Source organism: Cajanus cajan, chromosome 7, assembly GCF_000230855.2.
Source record: "Cajanus cajan strain Asha chromosome 7, NIPB_CcT2T_4, whole genome shotgun sequence".
NCBI lineage: Eukaryota > Viridiplantae > Streptophyta > Magnoliopsida > Fabales > Fabaceae > Cajanus > Cajanus cajan.
The window spans coordinates 35073849-35097113 of record NC_138523.1 but is presented as its reverse complement, the minus strand read 5'-3'; positions in this window follow the sequence as shown (position 1 = coordinate 35097113).

Below are 23265 nucleotides of genomic sequence, written 5' to 3'. Positions count from 1 at the left end.
AAGTCTAGTACATACTTCATTTGGGATACAAATATGCCTTTCTTTGATTTAGCCACCTCAATGTCAAGAAAATATTGTAGTCCTCCCAAGCTTTTCATCTCAAATTTAGTTGCCAAATGATTTTGAATTCTAGATATTTCTTCTTCTTCATCCCCTATAATTATCATATCATCAACATAAATGATCAATGTTGTTACGTTTTTATTTTGATGTTTCAAAAATAAAGTATGATCAAAGTGGATTTGCTTGAAGCCAAATTTCTTGATTGATATATTGAACCGTCCAAATCATGCATAGGGTGATTGCTTCAATCCATAAAAGGCCCTTTGCAATTTACAAACAACCTTGGCTTGGGATAGCACAGTGTACCTGGGTGGGATATTTGTATATACTTCCTATTAAGGTTTCCATGGAGGAAGGCATTTTTCACATCAAATTGATGTAGTGGCCAATCCAAATTGGTTGCCAAAGAGAGTAGTACTCTAATTATGTTTAGTTTAACCACCTGTGAGAACGTTTCCTCATAGTCAATGCCATAAGTTTCTGTATATTCCTTTACTACAAGTCTTGCCTTGTATTTTTCAACGAATCCATCTACTTTATGTTTGATTGAAAAAACCCATTTACATCCCACTATTTTCTTATCCCTTGGTAGCGAAACAAGGTTCCATGTATTGTTATCTTAAAGAGCCTTCATTTCCTCTTTTATTTACTGAACCATTTAGGATCCTTTAAAGCTTTTTCAACATTATTAGGAACTTGATTAGAGGATAACTGATGTACAAATGGAATAAGAGGTTCTAATAATTTTTTAGAAGAAACATGGTTTGCAATTGAATACTTTTCCCTTTTTACCTCAAAGTCTGGAGAATATCAAATTGGTGGTTGTCCCTAAATTTGTCTAAAAGGAAGTTTATGCATAACAGGAGTTTCAATCAAATTTACAGGAGTATTAGAGGATCTTACCTCATGAATATTCTCATGAGATTGTTCATTTGGTATAGGAGAATAAAGGTCTTCTAGTTCAATATCTTCAGCTAGATTATCACTAGTTTTAACCAAACCAATATCATTGTGGCCTATAATTGGTTCATCTGAGGCATCACCATCTACTAAGATCAGTTCCAGGGATTAAGGAATTAAACCGAAGAGCTAAGAAGAATAGAGAAACCTGGAATAGAAAGAGTTTTGAGACAGTATGATTGATTCACAAGATTGGGAAAATTGGTTACAAAACTGATTAACCAATTCTGAATCATATAGTTTTCTAATATACTAGTTGGTTTCCCCAACGTACTATTAACTACTAAAACACGAAACTTTAACCAAAATAGTCCTCCTATTATTAACTATCCTCACTTAACTACCTGTAATTCTCTCTAATTACAATTTAACCTGTATCAATGCCCCACCCTTACAAAAATCCTTGACCTCAAGGATGGAAATTTGGAAACTTTTTCATCAAATCATAGTAAAATTCCTAAGTTGAGTCTTCGGGTAGTCGATGCTTCCATTGTACAAGTACTTTGGTGACTGCCTTGCCTTGTCTCTTGACTGTCATGCGATCAATTATAGCTTCTAGTTCCTTCTCATTACTGGAATCAGTAGCAGAAATAGGAATACTGACAAAAGTAGTAGCTTCTCCAACATGCTTCTTCAATTGAGAAACATGGAACACATTGTGGACTTTTGATTCAGCTGGAAGTTGCAACTTGTAAGCTACTGATCCCACTTGATCAATGATCTTGTAAGGTCCAAAATACTTAGGATCCAATTTAGCATTGATTCTGAAAGCTACTGAAATTTGTCTATATGGATGTAACTTCACATAGACCAAGTCTCCAATGTTAAACTTCCTATCAAATTTGTGTTTATCAACCAATTACTTCATTCGATCTTGTGCTCTCTTCATGTGAAATTTAAAAAATTTAAGCATTTCCTCCCTCCTTTGAAGACTTCTGTCTACTAACTCCACCTTAGATTCACCAGGTAGATATGGTAAGTAGATAAGTGGGGGCTGACCATATACTATTTCACAAGGATTTGCATTAATTGTGTTGTGATAATTGGTGTTGTACCACCGTTCAGCTAAATCCAACCATTTAGACCATTGTAAAGGAGTGTCAGCATACATACACCTGAGATAAGTTTCAAGACATCTAGTCACGAACTCAGATTGGCCATCTGTCTGAGGGTGATAAGCTGTAGAAAGCTGAATCTGTACTCCTTGGAAAGCCAGAAGTTCTTTCCATAATTGACTCACAAAAATAGAATCTCTATCGCCTATTATGGATTCATAAAACCCATGTAATTTGAAGACATTATCCAGAAAAGATTGAGCTACTTCAGCTACAGTATATGGGCGAGCTAATGCCATGAAATGAGCTGCTTTGCTTAGTCGGTCAACTACCACAAAAATAACTTGTTTCTCATAAGAACTAGGCAATCCTTCAATAACATCCATAGTAATATGTTGCCACACATGCTCAGGAATAGGTAAGGGCTGCAAGAGATCAAGAGATCAAGAGATGCCACTGTCTCATACTTACATCTTTGGAAAATACTACATTGTTGGATAAACCCCTTCACATCCTTAGTCATGCCTTTCCAATAAACCATTGCCTTTAGTCTTTGGAGGGTTGAATTCCTTCCAGAATGACCACTGGAAGTTGTTGTATGCATTCAACCCAAGATATCCTATCTTAATTTGAAATCCTTACCAATAAGCAGCTTGGCCTTCCTCCTTAACTCCCTTTTATCCTAACTGAAATGTTTATGTGAAGTTGTTTTAGCCTGAACCTCATTGATTAACCTTTGAATATCACCACCACTTTCCCAAGATTTCTTGATTCGGGCTAGTAAATCAAATTCTAACTAATGAACTTGGATAGCACAACAATTTGTAGTTCCCAACCTAGAAAGGGCATCAGCAACAATATTGTCCTTCCCTTGCTTATATTCGATAGAAAAATCAAACTCCATCAATTTAACATACCATTTCTTTTGACAAGTGGTAGTTAATCTCTGTTCCAGCATGTACTTGAGGCTCATATGATCAGTCCTAATAATAAAACGTCTATTTAACAAGTAGTGCCTCCATTTTTGGACAACAAACACTACTACCAATAACTCCTTTTCATATGTAGAGAGAGATTGTTGTTGTTGATTCAGGACTCTACTGATGACAGCTATAGGGTGCATCTCTTGCATTAGCACAGCTCCAATTCCAAAACCAGAAACATCTACCTCCACCATAAAGGTTTTGGTAAAATCTGGCAATGCTAAGACTGGTGCATGTACCAGTTTTGTTTTTAAGGATTGAAATGCCTCATTTGCTTCTAAAGACCAACAAAACCCTTCTTTCTTCAACATATTAGTTAATGGCTTAGTTGTACTCCCATATCCCTTAAGAAACCTTCTATAATAGCCCGCTAAACCCAAAAAACCTCACAGATGTTTAATCGATTGAAGCAGTGGCCAATTTTGGATTGCTACAATTTTGCTTGGGTCAGTTGCTACTCCCTCTCGAGATATATAATGTCCCAAGTATTCTACCATTGTAACTCCAAAATAGCATTTATACCTCTTGGAAAACAATGAGTGTGCTCTCATGGTTGTCAAAAGTTGCTGCAAGTGGCCAATATGGCTTTCTAAACTACTACTATAAATGAGTATATCATATAAATAAAAAAACTAGCAAAAACATCCTCAAATAGTCTTTAAAGAACTCATTCATCAACCCCTGAAAAGTGGCAGGAGCATTGGTGAGGCCAAAAGGCATTACCAAATATAAAAATGGCCACTGTGTGTTTTAAAAGCAGTTTTATGGATATCAATAGGATCCATCCTCACCTGATTATAACCAGATCTCAAATCAATTTTGGAAAAAAAATCAAAGAGCCATACAACTCATCCAACAGATCATCAACAAGTGGTATTGGAAGTTGATCCTTCACTATATTCTTATTAATTCCCTGTAGTCCACACACATTTTCCAAGAACCATCTTTCTTACGCACCAAAATAACAGGACTTGCATAAGGATTGTTACTAGGCTAAATGATACGTGACTTGAGTGACTCTTTCACCAATCTATCATTTTCATCTTTCTTCTATTTAGCATATCTATAAGGGCCTTTGTTCACTGGATTAGAGCCTTGCATTAATGGAATCTTGTGATCATACCGTAATCTCTTAGGAGGCAAGCTGGTTAGTTCATCAAATATATCAGCAAACTAACTGAGCAGCTCATCGATTGCTCTTGGTAATTCAGGTTGGTCAGCATGAGTTGTTAAAGAATGCAACAACCCTTTAGAAGAATCACCTACCTGTAAGACATACAAATGAACACCTTCTTTAAGAGCTTTAGTGATGGAAGTAGGTAGGTGAAGTGAAGCTTGTTCTTCCCTTTCCTCCTCCAATAGCTTGGATCTTCTTCCTTGATTGATGAACACGAATTGAAGATTGAATTGATAAGAGAATGACACAGTTTCCCTAGGCTAAGAAGGAAGTTCCCTAGCTAGAGAATCAAAAGAAAGCCCACAGACAAGGCTTAGGAGAGGTGATTTCCCTAAGGCTAAGACTAGGCTTTCTTGGTGACTTTGAGAGAGACTTGGCTGAAAATTTTCAGAAATCTCATTAAGCATTCAAAGTGATTTTACAAGGGTGAGGATCCACTTAAATAGGTCGCGGATTAGGAGTCATTGGCGCTAGATCAAGCCACACATTTTGGCGCCTAGATTTGAATTCAAATTTCAGCCCACATGTGCTTGGCCGTGAGTTAGGTAATCTCATGCATTTAGATTTAATTTAGATGACATTTAGGGTTGATTTGAGTAAGCACATGTTCAGCCATTAGTGGTGAAAAACATGTGACTCAAATGCAACTTAAATGACTTCCAAATTAAACCTAGTTTAGCCTAATTCGTCCATTTAAGTGATCCTTGCATATTCCTATTCTAATGGCCTAAATACAATGGCCAATCAAATACAATGGAAAGGAAAAATTAAAAGAATGAAAATGAGCCCAATATTGGAAACCAAAAGCCCAAAGGCCCATGAAGCCCAAAACTAGGCCCAATAAGCCTAAAACCCAACAAGTCCTATACTAAGGTCCATAATACAAGACCAAACAATATGAAGTCCTATACTACCAAAAATAAAAGACAGGTGGTCAATCATGTAAAGCCCAAGTGAAGAGAATCCTAGGCCTACCAAGCCCATTGGGCCCACTAATCTCTAAAGCAATCAAATCTTCAAGTAGTCTTCTTGTCATGGCTCTAGTGGTTGGACCCTTGGTCCATGCTCTTCCATCATTTAGTCACATGTTGCTTCCTTATAGTCTTAATATTGGTAGAAGAAGCACCTCACAGCACATGCTTCTTGCCACTATCAGAAAATTCCATAGAGAGTTTGTCAAAATTCCAAATTTTTATCTCTCAATGTAGCCAGCCACTCGATTCCCAAGACTAGGTCACAACAACCTAAAGGTAGCAACATCATGTCAGAACAAAAATTTGTATTATGAATAGTTCAACCAAAGTTCTTGACTGTAAATACCAATTTTGTTACATCAATTTTTCTAATAATTTCTTTCTCAAATCTCCAAATCAATTATTCAAGAATAAAAGAATAAACGAATAATATATATATATATATATATACTTTTGTGATTTGTATATTTAAAATAAAAATAGAGTGATTAGTTATAGCTTTTCCTTCTAAAATATAATATAAAATTGAATAACAAAAATATAAAGAAATAAGAGAATCAAGGAATACATAAATGAGTCAAAAAACAAAACCAAGTAAAGAAATTGGGAGGCACCATTTTGAGTTTAAGAAACAGAGACTTTCCCTTGCGCCCCTACGTTACTCTTATTCTCGAACAAGGTAGTGCAAACCTTGTTCTCATAAAAAGGTTGTCTATGCGACCTATGAGGCTATTTTCCCTTTTGATTAAAAAAAATCCTCGGGATAAGCGAAAGAGAAAAAGAAGGAGTTCATGGATGAGGAAAGGAGATGATATTTTCATTCCCTTGCTTATATTCGATGGAAAAATCAAACTCCATCAATTTAACTAACCATTTATGTTGAAAAGTGATAGTTAATCTCTATTCCAACATGTACTTGAGGCTCATGTGATCAATCCTAATAATAAAACGTCTATTTAACAAGTAGTGCCTCCATTTTTGGACAAAAAACACTACTGCCAATAACTCATTTTCATATGTAGAGAGAGATTGTTGCTGTTGATTTAGGACTCTACTGATGAAAGCTACAGGGTGCATCTCCTGTATTAGCACAACTCCAATTCCAAAACCAGAAGCATCTACCTCCACCATAAAGGTTTTGGTAAAATCTGGCAATGCTAAAACTGGTGCCTGTACCAGTTTTGTTTTTAAGGATTGGAATGCCTCATTTGCTTCTAAAGACCAACAAAACCCTTCTTTCTTCAACATATTAGTTGATGGCTTAGCTGTACTCCCATATCCCTTAACAAACCTTCTATAATAGCATGCTAAACCCAAAAACCTCAGTTGTTTAATGGATTGAAGTAGTGGCCAATTTTGGATTGCTACAATTTTGCTTGGGTCAGTTGCTACTCCCTCTCGAGATATATAATGTCCCAAGTATTCTACCATTGTAACTCCAAAATAGCATTTAGACCTCTTGGAAAACAATGAGTGTGCTCTCATGGTTGTCAAAACTTGCTATAAGTGGCCAATATGGCTTTCTAAACTACTACTGTAAATGAGTATATCATAAAAATAAAAAAAAAACTAGCAAAAACATCCTCAAATAGTCTTTAAATATCTCATTCATCAACCCCTGAAAAGTGGCAGGAGCATTGGTGGGGCCAAAAGGCATTACCAAATATTCAAAATGGCCACTGTGTGTTTTAAAAGCAGTTTTATGGATATCAATAGGATCCATCCTCACCTGATTGTAACCAAATCTCAAATTGATTTTGGAAAAAATCAAAGAGCCATACAATTCATCCAGCAGATCATCAACAAGTGGTATTGGAAATCGATCCTTCACTGTATTCTTATTTAATTCCCTATAGTCCACACACATTCGCCAAGAACCATCTTTCTTACCCACCAAAACAACAGTACTTGCATAAGGACTATTACTGGGCTGAATGATTCCTGACTTGAGTGACTCTTTCACCAATCTATCAATTTCATCTTTATGTTGTTTAGCATATCTGTAAGGGCCTTTGTTCATTGGATTAGAGCCCTGCATTAATGGAATCTTGTGATCATACCCCAATCTCTTAGGAGGCAAGCTGGTTGGTTCATCAAAAATATCAGTAAACTAACTGAGCAACTTATTGATTGCTCTTGGTAATTCAAGTTGGTCAGCATGAGTTGTTAAAGAATGCAACAACCCTTCAGAAGAATCACCTACCTGTAAGACAGACAAATGAAAACCTTCTTTAAGAGCTTTAGTCACCTGTTGCTTCCTTATAGTCTTAATATTGGTAAAAGAAGCACCTCGCAGCACATGCTTCTTGCCATTAATAGAAAACTCCACAGAGAGCTTGTCAAAAATCCAAATTATATCTCCCAATGTAACCAACCACTCGATTCCTAAGACCAGGTCACAACATACTAAAGGTAGCAACATCATGTCAGAACAAAAATTAGTATTCTTAATAGTTCAACCAAAGTTCTTGACTGTAAAGACCAATTTTGTTCCATCAATTTTTCTAATAATTTATTTCTCAAATTTCCAAATCAATTATTTAAGAATAAAAGAATAAACGAATAATATATATATATATATTTTTTGATTTGTATATTTAAAATAAAAATAGAGTGATTAGTTACAATTTTTCCTTCTAAAATATAATATAAAATAAAATAACAAAAATAGAAAGAAATAAGAGAATCAAGGAATACATAAATGAGTCAGAAAAAAAAACGAAGTAAAGAAAATGGGAGGCACCATTTTGAGTTTAAGAAACAGAGACTTTCTCTTGCGCCCCTACGTTACTCCTATTCTCGTACAAGGTAGTGCAAACCTTATTCTCTTAAAAAAAAAAAAAAGGTTGTATATGCTACCTATGAGGCTATTTTCCCTTTTGATTAAAAAAAATCCTCGGGATAAGCGAAAGAGAAAACGAAGGAGTTCTTGGATGAGGAGAGGAGACGATATATAGGAGTCATACGAAGGAGTTCTTGGATGAGGAGAGGAGACGATATATAGGAGTCATGGTTCATTCTCTAGAGAGGTGAGAAACAGAGAAAGAAAAGAAGAATCAGTAGTGGAAAAGAGCACCAACTAGTGAGGTAAACTGCTCTTCAACCTTAGTATCCATGTTATTCCTTTGTTTGAATTTATTTTTTTTCTTAACTTGATGGTTTTGTTAACCTGCACACGAAACTTGCACATGAAGTCTACCACGTCAAAACCTTCATCATTCCATGTCACTTCTGCATGCACATCATGTCATTTTCTAAAAGGTATATATACAATGAAAAAGAAAAGAAAAAGTATATCTATGAAACTTCATACCAAACCAAGACTTTGTAATACATTCAAGCTCATCATTATACATTCTAAAACCATTCATAACCATTCCTTAGATCCATAACAAGCTATATTTTTACCCACCATTCACTCATTATTTAGGCCTAGATATTTAATCTTGTTTTATCGTTGAATATCATCTTATAAAGTTATTGTTGTCACTGTTGCATTCTTTTCTTAAAATCATGTTGTTCTCATTATATTCGTTTATTTATTTAGTTATTCATTTATTTTAAACATGTTTTACCTTTTCAGTCAACAATGAATTTAGTAATATGTCTTCGGTAATTCTTAGCTACGTAATTTGTGACTTATAAGCTATTCGCCAAATATATTACTTTCACTATTGTGTAGACTTAGATTAGTTTATATTGTAAGAATTATACCTAAAGTTTGTACGTACTTAATATCATTAATAAGGAATTAATAAAATGTACATTAAACTAACGAGGCAATATTAAAAATAAAATAAAGGAAGAAAGATAAGTAATATTATGAATTAAGTTTTAGGTAATCTATACTTTCCTATTAGATGTTTATTTGATCATTTTTAAAATTACCTTTTTATAATACGCTTAATCATCGTTTAAATTTATTTTATTAAGAAATTAATTGAACGTAATATCTTTTTAATCTTGAAGTCTCAGAGCACAAGTTGTAACAACTTTGTAGTTCTAAGCTTTCTTCTAAAAATGAAATATTTCGTAATTGTTAATCTAGATTAAGTCATTATAATAAAAATAATGTTATATACAATGAAAACAATAATTTTATTCACAATAAAAAGCGGAAGGATTTTTCTAACATTTTTTTTTAAAGAGAGTTGATTAATTAGATGAAACATTTATTTAATCCTAGAGGTTTGAAAGCATAAATTGTGGTAATTTGATAGTTCTAAAACTTCTCTTTAAAACTTTAAAACATATCAAACCATTTTATAAAAAGAATTAGCTAAGGAGTACACCTTAGTTGGTTTCATCCTGTAGGACACGTGAATTGTAACAGTTCAAAGATCCTACAGTAATAATAATAATATTATTAATAACTATTGGATTTCTGCATCAATATTTATATTAATAATATCTATCATTTAAAAAAAAAGAATTATTTGAATGTAACATTCCCTTGATTCTAAAGCTTAAAGTGTTGGGATAAATTTCTTAAGCCAAATAGAAATTTTTCATTAATCAATATTAAGAACCTTTGTCCCAGATTACAGAGTTAATGTTAATAATACGTACCTGTATCCATTGACGTTGATCAAAAGATTGCAGCGGAATAGTCCTTTGGTGCAATGATCTTCCTCAGCCAAATCACTGGATTTCTTGATAGGACTTGATGTTACTCTTCTGATAGGGAGACAGAGAGATGTGTGTTTTTGATTTGGCATATTGGGGACCATGACCATCTTTACGATTTTAAACTTATTAGGGTTCCCATTAAACTCTAACGGGCCAAATCTGGTTTCCACTTATTTGGGCCTATATCAATTTTTCTTATTGGCAGTCTAAAGGCTCACTAAAATTAGATCACTTTTGTGGAGCCCAACTAAATGTAAATAACTAATATAAATACTACAAATAATATATGTAGCCCACAATAATTATTAGAAATAAAATTTCTAAAAATCTCCCACTTGGGCTTCATATTCATTTAAGTATTTATATCACAAAATTCTTTAGACACGCAACCATATACTATTTACTTTTAGACTCCCCTTAAACAATTTGGTCCATCTCATACAACAACAGGGAACCACTGCAGCTTTCATCATTATCTAATGTGAATAAACCACAATGATCACCACAATTGTATGCACTCAATGACATAGATCAAATATGGATAAGTGGCATGGAAATTACATGCAACGTGATCTTAGTCATGTCTATTTCCAACTGGTCCAAACTTTATTATTTATAGAGATCCATTCAAAATGCAACATATATATATTGCACAAAAACAAGCTCAGAATAAAATTATGAACATCAACTTTATTTCTGTAGAAAATCCAAATAATACAAATATTTGGAAAAATTAAAAAAAAAAAAAAAAAGACATAAAACATAAATGAGACTCCCACTAAACTAGGGTACTATAAGGGATTACACCTATATGAGCAGTGTGCTCATGAAAGACTTTAGGCACCAAACCCTTAGTAAGTGGATCAACTAGCATAAAATTAGTCCCTATATGTTCTATAGAAATTTTCTTATTCTGAACTTTTTCCTTAACAACCAGAAACTTTATATCAATGAATTTTGACTTGGTTGTACTCCTATTGTTATTGGAATAAAGAACTGCAGAGTTATTATCATAATAGATTTTCAATGGCCTTTCAATGCCATCAACCACACGTAAATTAGTGATAAAATTTCGCAGCCATATCCCATGGTTCGATGCCTCAAAACAAGCAATGAACTCCATAGCCATGGTTGAAGAAGCTATAATAGTCTGTTTAACAGACTTCTAAGAGATAGCTCCTCTAGCCAACATAAAGATGTATCCAGATGTGGAGTGTTTACTGTCTTGACATCTGGCAAAATCAGAGTCTGAGTATCTAATGATCTCTAAACTGTCAGACTTCTGATAAGTGAGCATATATCATTTTGTTCTCTTTAAATAGCGAATTACACGCTTTACTGCCTTCTAATGTTGCATCCCAGGATTACTTAAGTATCTATCCAAAACTTCCACTATAAATGCAATATCGGGACGAGTACAAACTTGAGCATACATTAGACTTCCCACAGCTGAAGCATAGGGAATCTTTTGCATCTCATTTCTTTCAAGGTCATTATTAGGGCATTGTTTGAGGCTAAATTTGTCTCCATTGGCTATAGGGGTATCTCCTGGTTTACTATCTTTCATGTCGAATCTATCTAAAACTTTATCGATATAGTTCTCTTGTGATAACCTTATGATACCATGAGAACGATCTCTTAGTATCTTAATACCTAATACAAAAGAGGCTTCACCATGATCTTTCATTTCAAAATTATTTGTTAAAAATCTCTTGCTTTCATGCAATAAGCCTATATCGCTGCTAGCAAACAGTATATCATCGACATATAATACCAAGAATACATATTTACTCCCACTAAACTTTGTAGACACCCAATTTCGTCCGGGCTCAGAAAAGCAATGAAATAGAGTCTATTATCAAGGAAAGGAGCTCCCGAAGCATGGAAATAATAGGACATGACATCAGAAGACCTAAAGCATAAATAAACTGGTTTTAGTAGCCCAGAACGAGCTGTTCCAAGACCGAAACAGATCGTTCCCAAAAGCGGAATGGGCTGTTCCCAAATAGGTTGTTATAAGCAAGATTTGAACCCAGAACGGGTCGTTCTAAATCGAGAACGGGCCGTTCCAACTCATCAAATGGGCCTAAAACCCTAGTTTGGAACGGGTCGTTCCGGAATAGCTTGTTGTAAGTGAAATTCGAACCCAGAACGGGTCGTTCCACTTTTGGAATGGGCCGTTCCAGATTCTTATTTTACCCATAACAGACTAGACCAGAACGGGCCGTTCCGAATCCGAAATGGGCCGTTCTGGCCCCCTTCTGATGCCTATAAATAGACAGCTCGGGCACAATTCTCAGGGCCTCAAAAATTTCGTCCAAGACTCCTTAGAGCACAAAATTTCTCTCTCTCTCTCTCTTATTGTATTTCTTGAATTTTGTGAGGCATATTGTAGTGTGAAAGGTTGTCGTAAAGCACCTAAAATCTCCATAGTTGAAGATCTAATAAAGCTTGCTACGAGGTATTACTCATTAATCTCTTGTTCTATCTTTCTCTTCTTTTATTTCATATATTGCTATAATAAACGCAATCATGTAGATATCTTAGGGTTCATCGTGTAATTTAATTTTCTTGTAAATAATCATTAATAAAGGGGATTAAACATTTAAACTATTAATTCTTATTACGTTATCTTCATCATAGGGTACCGATTTAGGGCGTTGTAAGGGTGCTTAATACCTTCCCTACACGTAATTGACCCCCGAACCCAATTCTGGTTATCAAGGCCATTATTGGACTTTTAAAAACCTTTTCTTTTTCCAATGTTTTGAGTAAAACATTGGTGGTGACTCTATGAACATATTTTCAAAACCATTAATTAAGGATTAGTCTGGTGTCTGGGCATTCCTTAATTGATGAATTTTCAAAAGGATGTCTAAACCATAGATCGCAAGATCAGAAATTTTCGGGTTGCGACAAACTTATGATAAACACAATCATCAACTATATTTGCCTCAAAACCATATGAGGTAATAACTTGATGGAACTTGTGATACCATTGACGGGAAGCTTGTTTGAGACCATAGATGGATTTCTTTAGTTTGCATACCATAGACTTTGAGTCACCAGACACAATTTTCTGGTTGCATCATATAAATTATTTCTTCAATGTCACCATTTAGAAACGCAGTTTTAACATCCATCTGATGGAGCTCTAAATCATAATGAGCTACGAGTGCCATTATTATTCTAAAATAATCCTTTGAAGAAACCGGAGAAAATTTTTCTTTGTAATCAATGCCTTCCTTTTGAGTGAAACCTTTAGCAACTAAACGAGCCTTATATCTCTCGATATTACCTTTTGAATCCCTCTTGGTTTTAAATATTCATTTACAACCAATAGGTTTCACAACTTTAGGTAATTCAACGAGATCCCAAACATTGTTTTCTTGCATAGATTTCATCTCATCCTTCATGGCATCAATCCACTTTTGAGAGTTAGAACTGTGCATAGCTTGACAGAAGTTGATTGGATCATCCCCTGTTAAACCAATTTCGTCCTCATGTTCTTGGAGAAACACAATGTAATCATCTGAAATTGCACTTCTCCTTTCTTTAATGGATCTCCTTAATGGAACTTCTTAAGGTTGTTGAGCTTGCTCTATAGGTATTTGAGGGAGAACCTCAATATTGTCTTATGTAGGGACAATGTTAGGAATAACTCCATGATTGTCACCTATTACTGGGGTAGGTACTGGAATAGTAATAGGCACGAGGACTTGATCACTATCAATGACAGGTTCTTCCTCAAAGACAACATTTCTTATGTTCTCTTCCTTCCCAAACTCAACATCCTTAAGGAATCTCGCATTCCCCATCTCAAAGAATGATCTAGTAGTGGGATTGTAAAATTTATAGCCCCGAAAGCGTTCAGGATAACCAACAAAATAACAGCTAACAGTCCTTGACTCCAGCTTGCTTTCATGCGGCCTATAAGGACGCGCTTCAGCCGGAAAACCCCAAATATGTAAATGTTTTAGACTTGTCCTTTGACCATCCATAGCTCATAAGGAGTTTTGTTAACTACTTTACTTGGTACCTTACTTAGGATGTAGATTGCAGTCTTAAGCGCTTCTCCCCATAATGACTCTGGTAAGGAAGAATGACTAATCATACTTCTCACCGTATCCTTAAGAGTCATGTTTCTACGTTCTACAACACCGTTCATGCTTGGTTTCCCAGGCATAGTATACTGAGGAACGATGCCACATTCCCTTAGGAAAAGCGCAAAAGGCCCTGGACGTTGTTCACCTGATCCATCATATCTACCGTAATATTCACCACCACGATCATATTTGACGGCCTTAATTTTCTTTCCAAGTTGAAGCTCAACTTCAGCTTTAAAAGATTTGAAAACATCTAGGGATTGAGACTTCTCATGAATTAAAAATAGGTAGCCGTACCTTGAATAATCATCTATGAACGTAATGAAATATTGTTGCCCATTCCAAGATGTCATAGGGAATGGTCCACAAATATCTGTGTGAATTAATTCCAAAACGTCCTTAACCCTTTCGGCACCTAATTTTCTAGAATTTGTTTGTTTACCCTTAATACATTCAACGCAAACCTCAAAGTTTGACAAGTCAAAGGGTTCAAGAATCTCATCCGACACAAGTCTCTGAATTCTCTATTTAGAGATATGTCCTAAACGCTTATGCCATAAAGTGGCGAAGTTCTCATTTATTTTACACTTCATACCACGAGAATCAATGTAAAAAATTTCTTTATTGCAACTAACTACATCTAGTAAGTATAAATTATCAATTAAAGAACCAGAACCAACAACATTTGAATTTTGATAGAGCCTAAATTTATTATTTCCAAATGAACAAGAAAAACCAAATTTGTCCAAACTAGAAATAGAAATTAAATTCCGCCTAAAAGACGGTACAACAAAAGTCTCAAATAAATCCAAATGAAATCCAGTTTTTAACTGTAATCTAAATGTTCCAATAGCCTCCACTATGACCTTGTTGCCATCACCCACATATATAAATCTTTCATTATCACTTGGCGGTCCGCTCCAAAGGCAACCTTGCATTGATACATTAATGTGAGTAGTAGCACCAAAATCTACCCACCAAGTATCATGTGGTACAAAAGCTAAATTAACTTCAAAAAAACAAAAGAGAGAAAATTACCTTTCTTTACATGCCAAGAGGCATACTTGGGATACTCTTTTTTCATGTGCCCAGGCTTCTTGCAGAAAAAGAAAGTAGGTATGTTCTCATCCTTTTTTACTTTCTTTTGCTGAGAAGTCCTTTCTACAACATCCTTATTATTCTTTCTCTTCCTATTCTGAGAACTTGACGCTAAATGAGCACTTTCAGTCTTTTCTCTTTGCTGCCTTTCCTTCTCTTGCACACAGTGAGAAATCAATTCATTCAAGGTCCATTTATCTTTCTGAGTATTATAACTCACCTTGAATTGTCCAAAGTGTGTAGGAAGGGAAATCAAAACTAGATGCACGAGCAAGTCATCAGACAACTCTAACTTTAGTGCTTTTAGTTTTGACACGAGATTAGACATTTCCATAATGTACTCCCTTATGTTTCCTTTACCTTTGTATCTCATAGAGATAAGTTTAGCAAGAAAACTGCTTGCATCAGCTTTCTCATTACTAGTGAAATAATGCTCAATGGCATCATGGAAACCTTTAGCATTGTGGCTCTCAGAAATAGATCCCCGAAAAACTTCTGGAACAGATCGCTTCATGGTCATCAAACACATTCGGTTTGAGTGTTCCCACTTTTCAACCTTATCCTCATTCGGGTTTTTCGGATTTGGAGTGGGTTTCTCAGCCCAAAGTGCAAGATCAAGATCCATGCAGCCAAGAATTATCTCAACTACTTCCTTACAAGCCTTAAAGTTTGTCCCATTAAGCATGGGTATACAATTAATTTGAGCAGATAAGTTAACAGCACTAGCAACAACAACTGTAGTAGAACATAGATAAAAAAAATTAATTACATGCTCATAAAGTAAGAAATAAATAAATAAAACATGCAGATTATTTACATAATAGACCCATTACAAGATACCGAGCACAACATTAATTCTGTCTTTGGACATACAAATCAACTTTTTAGTGGTACTCTCAATGCAACGATTAAATATTGACAATTAATTCTGTCAAATAATAGCCTTTTTTTGGACCGACTATTATTCACATGATTGTAACTTTATAATTGTCACATATTTATCATCACAGGCATGTTATTATTTAGCCAAATTGTGTCTTCCTTTGGGATGAGCACAAATTGCATAAATAATCTCATACTAACATCTATTGTAATTTTTTAATTAAATTAATTTCTATAACAGGGGTTGCTTTGGCAATATATTACATCAGTTAATTTAATTAAAAAATTAGTAGACACTTAATTAATAAAGAGAGTCTATAATCTGCCAACATTCACACTCAAATTTGATATATATATATATATATATATATATATATATATATATAATATCAATTTAAATTTCAAGAAAATAATTCTTACGCAAATGCCATTAAAATTTCGATAATGTGGAATTTAATATATTGATCATATAATTTTCCCAAATATCATTTAATATTACAACAATGATTTTGACAAAAAAAAATCCCACTTCTAGTGGTACTCAAAGGATCAAACATAATATTTATATTATATTTGTGTCTTTATCAACCTTTTTTCCTTTTCACTTTTCATATTATTTTACCACTTCCAGTGAGAAAAAATATTCATTTATTTCATTGTTGCACAATTAACTCACTTCTGGTGAGAAAATATTTCTTTATTGCATTGTTGCACAATTAACTCACTTCTGGTGAGAAAATATTTCTTTATTGCATTGTTGCACAATTATCTCACTTTCGGTGAGAAAATTAAAAAACTCAAAAAATTTCTTCATTTGACAATGTCTTATGGATCATTGCAAAATTGTTACATATACAAATATATAACATTCATAGAAAATTATACAATTTGATGGAGGACCATCCTTGGTACTTCACTTCATGTGAGATCCATCACATGGTTCATGGCTATGGCCAATTTGAGTAGTATAGAATTTATTGCTTTATTCCAATTTTACCCTTGTATTTTGGGGTATTTTAGTCATAGGATTTATTTTCCTTGTATTTCCCATTTTACCCTTGTATTATGGGGTGCTTTAGATGATTAGGTTTTTAATTTGGGCTAGGGTATCACATTAGGAGGTGACGCCTATTTTTGGTGAGCATTGGATGTATTTTTGGTGATAGAAAGGCTTATGCCCAAGTGGAGGGCAAAGGTTGCATGGTCTTATCATGCACCTAGATATAGCCAATCTAAACCCATAGATTCCATCCTTGGGCACCAAGTTGCATCTACGGTTTATTTACATTTTATTTGGAGTGCATTAGCCATATGAATTTCGGCCATGCACATCTCAAATGAAACCCTAGATGCCTCCCCTCCTATAAATACCCAACACCCCACCACTTGTAAATACTTTGGATTATATGAATTTGAGAGAGCATTTTCTTGCCTCAAATCCTATCCTTAGTCCCTAAGTTAGTTTCGGCTAGCTTCCTTCATTCTCCACCCTTGGAGAGTGAAACCCTAGAGTGGCCTCCACCTACACTTGGAGTGAGCCAACTTGAGCATCCATACACCACCACCCTAAAACACTTCCGCCACTGTCGCCACCGGCCCGAAACGGGCTTTCGGCGTTCGCGATGGATGGTTGGACTCTTTTATTTGTTTAAAAATAGGGATTGCTAGAATGACTTATTCTCAAACTGAGACCTTGTCAAACGAGCAATTTTATTAAAAGGCTCACCAATCCATGTTAATCCCAAGCGGGACCCTCCATGGATTAGCGGTTTTCATAAAAAGGAAGGGTTCATGGAGTCGCCACCAATGTTTTACTCAAAACATTGGAAAAAGAAGTTTAAGGCAATCGATTCAAAAATCGACTTCGGCCATGACAACCAGAGTCGGGTAAGGGAGTCGGTTACGCGTGGGGAAGGTGTTAGCACCCCACAGCGCCCCTTTCGGGTTCCCTATGACAGATTATTTTAAAAATAATAGTGCAAAATTACTAAATTACCCCTATTTATTCTAAGCAATTATAAATTAACTATCTACATGATGACAGTTTAAATATATACACACAGAAAGCGGTAAAAGAAGGGACTTTAAAGATATAAACCTTTGAAGCGTGCTTTCTTATATATCTTGACAGAAATTGGGAAGCGTTTTGGCGTTCCCTCCCTCTACAAGACCGCTCGCTCCCTCCTAAAAAATAATTTTTGACTTGGAAATCCGATGGATTTCCCTTCGACTTAGTTTGAGACTCAAGCAAAATGCTCAGAACTCAAAAACTTCGTCGGATCAACTCTCCGAGTGATTTCTAGGCAGAGCACTGCTCAAAAAAACCCAGAATACTCAAGAAGAGGGTTAAAACTCAGTCCAAAAGTGTGAAATGACGTCCCATTGACGTCATATTTATAGGGAAGAGGCTCAATACGGTTCCTGGGGGTCAATACGGTCAACATTGAGATTTTGAACTACAATACGGTCGTATTGAATTCAATACGGCCGTATTGAAGTTCAAAAAACCTCAATACGGCCGTATTGAAGTTCAGTGCAGCCGTATTGAAGTTCAGTGCAGCCGTATTGAATTCAATGCAGCCGTATTGAAGTTCAGAAACTTCAATACGGCCGTATTGAGTTCAGTGCGGCCGTATTGAAGTTCAAAATGTTCAATACGGCCGTACTGAACCTCTGGGAGGCCGTATTGGGCTTCATTCCTCCCACTTTTCTTATTTTAGCTATCCTAAGACCTCTAGACCTATAGAGAACCCTCCTTGGGCCTTCTGGAAGTCCTTCTGGCTGATCTTCCTTCAGTCTTCGAGAGTCTTCAAGCTTTATTTCCGACCCGGACAATTTTAGGGGTCTACAGCTGCCCCCCCTTTACTTAGTCGGACGGCCTTTTGGTGTACCGGCTGACAAGTAAAGGAGTTGACCCAATTGTCCGGGTGATGTGCCAACCTTCTGACTTGTAGCGTCTTCCGGTGGAAAATTGTTGAGTAGCCTCTCCAGGTTGAGTTTGCCCTCTCCAGGGTGAGTATTAGTCGTCGCCTCTCCAGGCTCATGCATACCTCCGTGTTCTTGACAACCTCGGGGTAGCGTGAGTTTTCCCTCTCCAGGGTATACCAACGTGTTCTTGACAACCTCGTGGTAGTTGCATACCTCCGTGTTCTTGACAACCTCGGGGTAGCGCGAGTTTTCCCTCTCCAGGCTATACCAACGTGTTCTTGACAACCTCGTGGTAGTTGCATACCTCCGTGTTCTTGACAACCTCGGGGTAGCGTGAGTTTTCCCTCTCCAGGGTATACCAACGTGTTCTTGACAACCTCGTGGTAGTTGCATACCTCCGTGTTCTTGACAACCTCGGAGTAGCGTGAGTTTTTCCTCTCCAGGGAATACCAACGTGTTCTTGACAACCTCGTGGTAGTTGCATACCTCCGTGTTCTTGACAACCTCGGGGTAGCGTGAGTTTTCCCTCTCCAGGGTATACCAACGTGTTCTTGACAACCTCGTGGTAGTTGCATACCTCCGTGTTCTTGACAACCTCGGGGTAGCGTGAGTTTTTCCTCTCCAGGGATTTGTGATGATTTTGTCTCCACAGTCCACGATGCTGCTTCGACGATTGTTTTTGATTTTTGTGCCACTGAGGGCTGGATAACGCAGGGATCCATCTAGGGGATGTGCAGTTACTCATAGGTTCTTGTGTCCCAACTTTCCATTGCGTAGTTGGTGCCCATTGAGGAATTTCTGTTTCCTTGGGTTGTAGACACGAAGATGCTCTTTCTGAGATGAGCGGTGCCTTATGATTGGCTGACGTCCTTTTGACGGTGGTGGAGTATCCCGGTTATCTTTATTCGGGTGACTCTTTTTGATTTTCTGATTTTTGCTGCCTCTGTGTAGGCTGTTATCCGCTGGGGATTCTGGATGTTGATTTTTTGATTGACCTCTTCTGTTAGGCAAATCATCTTGATGTTTGATGTTTGGCTAACAGCCGGATTCCACTTGGGGAATGATTATTGATCTTTTGATTTTTTCTCTTTTTGTAGGAATGCCTCTGTGTAGGCGACTGGGGATTTGAAGTTCTTATGTATCCCAGAGTATTATTTAGAAAGCCTCTTCAGGCTTAGCTTCACTCTTCGTTTGAGTTGGAAAGCTATCTTCCACTGAGGAAGTCTAAGTCCTTTGACTTGGATATTTTGTTTGGATCATGCTTCCGTTGGGGAATTTTGCTGATCTCGCTTTGATAGCTTTCACTGGGGAATTTGGCCCGTGAGTGGAAGCTGAGATATCTCTGGGGAGTATTATTTCGGCGAGCCTCTCCAGGCTCAATTATTCTTATACGAGTATTATTTCGGCAAGCCTCTCCAGGCTCAATTATTCTGTATGATGAATTGGTTTTTTGTTCAGCCCAAGAATGCGAGCTGAGACGTCTTTTGGAGAGTATTATTTCGGCAAGCCTCTCCAGGCTTAATTATTTTGTGGGAGTATTTTTTTCAGCAAGCCTCTCCAGGCTCAATTATTCTGTGGGAGTATTATTTCGGCAAGCCTCTCCAGGCTCAATTATTCTGTGGGAGTATTGTTTCGGCAAGCCTCTCCAGGCTCAGTTATTCTGTACGAGGCGATTGATTTTCTAAATCTTTTGCCTTTTTTGTCGTTTTTGGCTTTTTCTGTATTTTTTGCCTTTTTGTCATTTTTTGGCTTTTTCTGTATTTTTGCCTTTTCTGTTGATTTGCGGCTTTTTCTGTTGACCGCCGCCATACACAAGCAATTTTTCCTATTTTCTATTTTATGCAATTGCCTCATGATAAGGTCTTTGAATGTGCAACTAATGTGTGTGATGCACAAATGCAAGTTTTATTATTTAATGTTTTTAGAAAAATGAATGGCTCTCCCTATCCTCCTTTTCTTGGAGGAATTTCTGTCATCGACGTGAGGGAATATTTTTGTGAGCCTTTTATGCAGGAGATTATGGATTTTATAGGAACCCCTCCAATTTTCTTTATTGACCGATTATTAAGGAATTTCATACAATTTTTTTAGAAATACCAATTTTAGAGGCATAATCACATGGTCAAGAGAGAAGAGAAAATGAATAGATATTTTATTGATATTCACAAGTGTTTTTACAGAAAGATATACAGAAGGATTTTCTGAAGAATGGCTGGCCTGGGTAGGCTATTTACATTGGGCTTAACAATTATATCTGTAATTGTTGCTCCGTACGTTCTCCTAGTTGTTTTGGGTGATATGCCTGAGTCAGGAGTGCAGACACTACAAGACGCTTGCTTCTAGAAGATAATCACATGAATCGCCTTTCGGTTTTCGATTCAAGTGATCGTCGCTTGCTTTATTTTTATGTCTTATTCTTTTGTCCCTAACTTTTGCCTAGGACGTATCCTAGCGGGGATAATTTTGCCTTTGTTTTGCCTAGTACCCTTGTACTGGCAGGCTTTTTATTTTGCCCTAACTTTTGCCTAGGACGCCCTTTTCGGGTTTTCATCCTAGCGGGCCTGTGCAAGCAACGTCTTCAAGCGTAGTACTTCTTTACCACGTCAGCGTTGACTGGGTATCGAAGTTCTTCTCCATCCATGTCTGTGAGGATCAGTGCTCCTCCTGAGAAGGCTCGCCTCACCACATATGGTCCTTCGTAATTTAGGGCCCACTTTCCGATTTTGTCCTTTTGGGCTGGTAGTAATTTCTTCATTACCAGCTCTCCCTCATGATAGACTCGAGGGTGGACTTTCTTGTCAAAAGCCTTTTTGATCTTTCTTTGATAGGCTTGACCATGGCATATGGCGTTCAACCGTTTTTCTTCAATAAGGTTTAACTGGTCATATCGGCTTTGAACCCATTCTGCCTCGGAAAGTTTCGCTTCCATGATTACCCTTAGAGAAGGTATCTCAACTTCAACAGGCAAGACCGCCTCCATCCCATAAACGAGGGAGAATGGAGTAGCTCCTGTGGATGTGCGCACTGAAGTCCTGTATCCATGGAGAGCGAAAGGTAGCATCTCATGCCAGTCTTTGAATGAGACAACCATCTTTTGCACTATCTTCTTGATATTTTTATTGGCTGCCTCGACTGCCCCATTCATCTTTGGTCGATAGGGGGAAGAGTTGTGGTGTTGGATTTTGAACACTTGGCACAGTTCTTCCACCATCTTGTTATTTAGATTGGATCCTTTATCAGTGATGATTTTATCAGGAATACCGTATCTGCATATCATATTCTTTTTGATGAAGGATGTTACCACCTTTCGGGTCACATGAGCATACGATGCCGCTTCTACCCATTTGGTGAAATAGTCAATGGCCACAAGAATGAATCTGTGCCCGTTGGATGCTTTCGGCTCAATGGGTCCAATAACATCCATGCCCCACATTGAGAATGGCCAAGGTGAAGCCAATACGTTGAGTGGGGTTGGTGGGATATGGATGTTGTCGGCGTATGCTTGACATTTATGGCATTTTCACACATATTGGTAACAATCCTTTTCCATGGTCGACCAATAATATCCCGCCCTGAGGATCTTTTTAGCCATTGCGGGCCCGGGAATGTGGGTACCGAAAACCCCCTCATGAACTTCTTTGATCATGTTTTGGGCTTCGACTTGGTCTACACATCTCAACAAGACCGAGTCATAATTTTTCTTGTAAAGGGTTTCGCCGACTAGCAAAAATCCCATGGCCCTTCTTCGGATATGCTTCTTGTCATTATCACTGGCCATATCAGGATATTCCCCTTTTGTCAAATATTGCTTGATGTCATGGAACCATGAATGATCATCAACTACTTCATCTATCAGAAGGCAAAACGCTTGCTTATCATGCCTCCAGATATTGATGATGGGCATTTCATGCTCATTATCCAAGGCGAACATTGATGATAGTGTGGCAAGAGCGTCGGCAAACTGATTTTCCTCCCTTGGAATGTATTCAAAGATGACACTTTGGAAGAGTTGTGTCAAATCTTTGATGTGCTCAACATATGGTATCAATTTGGGATTTCGGACTTCCCATTCACCTCGTAATTGGTAGATGACTAGGGCCGAATCACCAAATACTTTGAGCTTTAGGATACCATTGTTGATGGCTGCTTGGATTCCCAACGCGCAAGCCTCGTATTCTGCCATATTGTTTGTACAATCGAAGTTGAGTCTTGCCGTTATGGGAATGTGTTTTCCTTGTGGAGAGATTAGCACTGTGCCAATCCCTCGTCCAAGCATGTTGGAGGCTCCATCAAAATACATGGTCCATGCATCATCTTTAAGCTCTTCATGTTGTAGATGCATTATATGCTCATCGGGGAAATCATCCTGAAGGGATTGGTAGTCGTTGGTCGGCCCGTGTGCTAGGTAAT